We start from the raw sequence: 6,167 nt of genomic DNA, 5'->3' as shown, positions 1-6,167 counted from the left end.
CTTGTCTCTCGGGATTAATTCTGGGTTTTATTTTGTTTATTTGATGAAAATGAATAACAATACACACCATGGAAACATTTTTGTTTGATTTGTGTCGAGTGAGATTTTCACCTAGAACCCAAAGGGGGGGGTATTGGCACTTTTCATGGAAAAATGTGAAAATTAAATTTTCTAAAAATGAAATAAATGCCTTCTATACACCTCAAACATTCACTCTAAAACAGAAGATTGTTGTTTTTCGCAATATTTTAGAAATTTGGGCTCTTTAAGTAACATTAACACTTGCGCTGAAGCATCTTTTATGCTCATTTCTTGTCTTTCGGGTTTAATTCTGGGTTTTATTTTGTTGATTTAATGAAAATGAACAACAATAAACACCATGGAAACATTTTTGTTTGATTTGTGTCGATTGAGATTTTCACCTAGAACCCAAAGGGGGGGTATTGGCACTTTTCATGGAAAAATGTGAAAAATTAAATTTTCTAAAAATGAAATAAATGCCTTCTATACACCTCAAACATTCACTCTAAAACAGAAGATTGTTGTTTTTCGCAATATTTTTAGAAATTTGGGCTCTTTAAGTAACATTAACACTTGCGCTGAAGCATCTTTTATGCTCATTTCTTGTTTTTCGGGATTAATTCTGGGTTTTATTTTGTTGATTTAATGAAAATGAACAACAATACACACCATGGAAACATTTTTGTTTGATTTGTGTCGAGTGAGATTTTCACCTAGAACCCAAAGGGGGGGTATTGGCACTTTTCATGGAAAAATGTGAAAAATTAAATTTTCTAAAAATGAAATAAATGCCTTCTATACACCTCAAACATTCACTCTAAAACAGAAGATTGTTGTTTTTCGCAATATTTTTAGAAATTTGGGCTCTTTTAGTAACATTAACACTTGCGCTGAAGCATCTTTTATGCTCATTTCTTGTCTCTCGGGATTAATTCTGGGTTTTATTTTGTTTATTTGATGAAAATGAATAACAATACACACCATGGGAACATTTTTGTTTGATTTGTGTCGAGTGAGATTTTCACGTAGAACCCAAAGGGGGCGGTATTGGCACTTTTCATGGAAAAATGTGAAAAATTAAATTTTCTAAAAATGAAATAAATGCCTTCTATACACCTCAAACATTCACTCTAAAACAGAAGATTGTTGTTTTTCGCAATATTTTTAGAAATTTGGGCTCTCTTAGTAACATTAACACTTGCGCTGAAGCATCTTTTATGCTCATTTCTTGTCTCTCGGGATTAATTCTGGGTTTTATTTTGTTTATTTGATGAAAATGAATAACAATACACACCATGGAAACATTTTTGTTTGATTTGTGTCGAGTGAGATTTTCACCTAGAACCCAAAGGGGGGGGTATTGGCACTTTTCATGGAAAAATGTGAAAAATTAAATTTTCTAAAAATGAAATAAATGCCTTCTATACACCTCAAACATTCACTCTAAAACAGAAGATTGTTGTTTTTCGCAATATTTTTAGAAATTTGGGCTCTTTTAGTAACATTAACACTTGCGCTGAAGCATCTTTTATGCTCATTTCTTGTCTCTCGGGATTAATTCTGGGTTTTATTTTGTTTATTTGATGAAAATGAATAACAATACACACCATGGGAACATTTTTGTTTGATTTGTGTCGAGTGAGATTTTCACGTAGAACCCAAAGGGGGGGTATTGGCACTTTTCATGGAAAAATGTGAAAAATTAAATTTTCTAAAAATGAAATAAATGCCTTCTATACACCTCAAACATTCACTCTAAAACAGAAGATTGTTGTTTTTCGCAATATTTTAAGAAATTTGGGCTCTTTTAGTAACATTAACACTTGCGCTGAAGCATCTTTTATGCTCATTTCTTGTCTTTCGGGATAAATTCTGGGTTTTATTTTGTTTATTTGATGAAAATGAACAACAATACACACCATGGAAACATTTTTGTTTGATTTGTGTCGAGTGAGATTTTCACCTAGAACCCAAAGGGGGGGGTATTGGCACTTTTCATGGAAAAATGTGAAAATTAATTTTCTAAAAATGAAATAAATGCCTTCTATACACCTCAAACATTCACTCTAAAACAGAAGATTGTTGTTTTTTGCAATATTTTTAGAAATTTGGGCTCTTTTAGTAACATTAACACTTGCGCTGAAGCATCTTTTATGCTCATTTCTTGTCTCTCGGGATTAATTCTGGGTTTTATTTTGTTTATTTGATGAAAATGAACAACAATACACACCATGGAAACATTTTTGTTTGATTTGTGTCGAGTGAGATTTTCACCTAGAACCCAAAGGGGGGGGTATTGGCACTTTTCATGGAAAAATGTGAAAAATTAAATTTTCTAAAAATGAAATAAATGCCTTCTATACACCTCAAACATTCACTCTAAAACAGAAGATTGTTGTTTTTCGCAATATTTTTAGAAATTTGGGCTCTTTTAGTAACATTAACACTTGCGCTGAAGCATCTTTTATGCTCATTTCTTGTCTCTCGGGATTAATTCTGGGTTTTATTTTGTTTATTTGATGAAAATGAATAACAATACACACCATTAAAACATTTTTGTTTGATTTGTGTCGAGTGAGATTTTCACCTAGAACCCAAAGGGGGGGTATTGGCACTTTTCATGGAAAAATGTGAAAAATTAAATTTTCTAAAAATGAAATAAATGCCTTCTATACACCTCAAACATTCACTCTAAAAATAAAGATTGTTGTTTTTCGCAATATTTTAAGAAATTCGGGCTCTTTTAGTAACATTAACACTTGCGCTGAAGCATCTTTTATGCTCATTTCTTGTCTCTCGGGATTAATTCTGGGTTTTATTTTGTTTATTTGATGAAAATGAATAACAATACACACCATGGAAACATTTTTGTTTGATTTGTGTCGAGTGAGATTTTCACCTAGAACCCAAAGGGGGGGGTATTGGCACTTTTCATGGAAAAATGTGAAAAATTAAATTTTCTAAAAATGAAATAAATGCCTTCTATACACCTCAAACATTCACTCTAAAACAGAAGATTGTTGTTTTTTGCAATATTTTTAGAAATTTGGGCTCTCTTAGTAACATTAACACTTGCGCTGAAGCATCTTTTATGCTCATTTTCTTGTCTTTCGGATTAATTCTGGGTTTTATTTTGTTTATTTGATGAAAATGAATAACAATACACACCATGGAAACATTTTTGTTTGATTTATGTCGAGTGAGATTTTCACGTAGAACCCAAAGGGGGGGTATTGGCACTTTTCATGGAAAATGTGAAAATTAAATTTTCTAAAAATGAAATAAATGCCTTCTATACACCTCAAACATTCACTCTAAAACAGAAGATTGTTGTTTTTTCGCAATATTTTTAGAAATTTGGGCTCTTTAAGTAACATTAACACTTGCGCTGAAGCATCTTTTATGCTCATTTCTTGTCTCTCGGGATTAATTCTGGGTTTTATTTTGTTTATTTGATGAAAATGAATAACAATACACACCATGAAAACATTTTTGTTTGATTTGTGTCGAGTGAGATTTTCACCTAGAACCCAAAGGGGGGGGTATTGGCACTTTTCATGGAAAAATGTGAAAAATTAAATTTTCTAAAAATGAAATAAATGCCTTCTATACACCTCAAACATTCACTCTAAAACAGAAGATTGTTGTTTTTTGCAATATTTTTAGAAATTTGGGCTCTCTTAGTAACATTAACACTTGCGCTGAAGCATCTTTTATGCTCATTTCTTGTCTCTCGGGATTAATTCTGGGTTTTATTTTGTTTATTTGATGAAAATGAATAACAATACACACCATGGAAACATTTTTGTTTGATTTATGTCGAGTGAGATTTTCACGTAGAACCCAAAGGGGGGGGTATTGGCACTTTTCATGGAAAAATGTGAAAAATTAAATTTTCTAAAAATGAAATAAATGCCTTCTATACACCTCAAACATTCACTCTAAAACAGAAGATTGTTGTTTTTCGCAATAATTTTAGAAATTTGGGCTCTTTTAGTAACATTAACACTTGCGCTGAAGCATCTTTTATGCTCATTTCTTGTCTCTCGGGATTAATTCTGGGTTTTATTTTGTTTATTTGATGAAAATGAACAACAATACACACCATGGAATCATTTTTGTTTGATTTGTGTCGAGTGAGATTTTCACCTAGAACCCAAAGGGGGGGGGGTATTGGCACTTTTCATGGAAAAATGTGAAAAATTAAATTTTCTAAAAAATGAAATAAATGCCTTCTATACACCTCAAACATTCACTCTAAAACAGAAGATTGTTGTTTTTCGCAATATTTTTAGAAATTTGGGCTCTTTAAGTAACATTAACACTTGCGCTGAAGCATCTTTTATGCTCATTTCTTGTTTTTCGGGATTAATTCTGGGTTTTATTTTGTTGATTTAATGAAAATGAACAACAATACACACCATGGAAACATTTTTGTTTGATTTGTGTCGAGTGAGATTTTCACCTAGAACCCAAAGGGGGGGGTATTGGCACTTTTCATGGAAAAATGTGAAAAATTAAATTTTCTAAAAATGAAATAAATGCCTTCTATACACCTCAAACATTCACTCTAAAACAGAAGATTGTTGTTTTTCGCAATATTTTTAGAAATTTGGCTCTTTTAGTAACATTAACACTTGCGCTGAAGCATCTTTTATGCTCATTTCTTGTCTCTCGGGATTATTTCTGGGTTTTATTTTGTTTATTTGATGAAAATGAATAACAATACACACCATTGGAACATTTTTGTTTGATTTGTGTCGAGTGAGATTTTCACGTAGAACCCAAAGGGGGCGGTATTGGCACTTTTCATGGAAAAATGTGAAAAATTAAATTTTCTAAAAATGAAATAAATGCCTTCTATACACCTCAAACATTCACTCTAAAACAGAAGATTGTTGTTTTTCGCAATATTTTTAGAAATTTGGGCTCTCTTAGTAACATTAACACTTGCGCTGAAGCATCTTTTATGCTCATTTCTTGTCTCTCGGATTAATTCTGGTTTTATTTTGTTTATTTGATGAAAATGAATAACAATACACACCATGGAAACATTTTTGTTTGATTTGTGTCGAGTGAGATTTTCACCTAGAACCCAAAGGGGGGGGTATTGGCACTTTTCATGGAAAAATGTGAAAAATTAAATTTTCTAAAAATGAAATAAATGCCTTCTATACACCTCAAACATTCACTCTAAAACAGAAGATTGTTGTTTTTCGCAATATTTTTAGAAATTTGGGCTCTTTTAGTAACATTAACACTTGCGCTGAAGCATCTTTTATGCTCATTTCTTGTCTCTCGGGATTAATTCTGTTAATTCTGGGTTTTATTTTGTTTATTTGATGAAAATGAATAACAATACACACCATGGGAACATTTTTGTTTGATTTGTGTCGAGTGAGATTTTCACGTAGAACCCAAAGGGGGGGGTATTGGCACTTTTCATGGAAAAATGTGAAAAATTAAATTTTCTAAAAATGAAATAAATGCCTTCTATACACCTCAAACATTCACTCTAAAACAGAAGATTGTTGTTTTTCGCAATATTTTAAGAAATTTGGGCTCTTTTAGTAACATTAACACTTGCGCTGAAGCATCTTTTATGCTCATTTCTTGTCTTTCGGGATAAATTCTGGGTTTTATTTTGTTTATTTGATGAAAATGAACAACAATACACACCATGGAAACATTTTTGTTTGATTTGTGTCGAGTGAGATTTTCACCTAGAACCCAAAGGGGGGGGTATTGGCACTTTTCATGGAAAAATGTGAAAATTAATTTTTCTAAAAAAGAAATAAATGCCTTCTATACACCTCAAACATTCACTCTAAAACAGAAGATTGTTGTTTTTTGCAATATTTTTAGAAATTTGGGCTCTTTTAGTAACATTAACACTTGCGCTGAAGCATCTTTTATGCTCATTTCTTGTCTCTCGGGATTAATTCTGGGTTTTATTTTGTTTATTTGATGAAAATGAACAACAATACACACCATGGAAACATTTTTGTTTGATTTGTGTCGAGTGAGATTTTCACCTAGAACCCAAAGGGGGGGGTATTGGCACTTTTCATGGAAAAATGTGAAAAATTAAATTTTCTAAAAATGAAATAAATGCCTTCTATACACCTCAAACATTCACTCTAAAA

This window comes from Hetaerina americana, unplaced genomic scaffold (assembly GCF_022747635.1).
Source record: "Hetaerina americana unplaced genomic scaffold, ioHetAmer1.1.p SCAF_562, whole genome shotgun sequence".
NCBI classification, from domain to species: domain Eukaryota; kingdom Metazoa; phylum Arthropoda; class Insecta; order Odonata; family Calopterygidae; genus Hetaerina; species Hetaerina americana.
The sequence above is the reverse complement of the archived record's forward strand: the minus strand, read 5'-3'. Positions refer to the sequence as shown.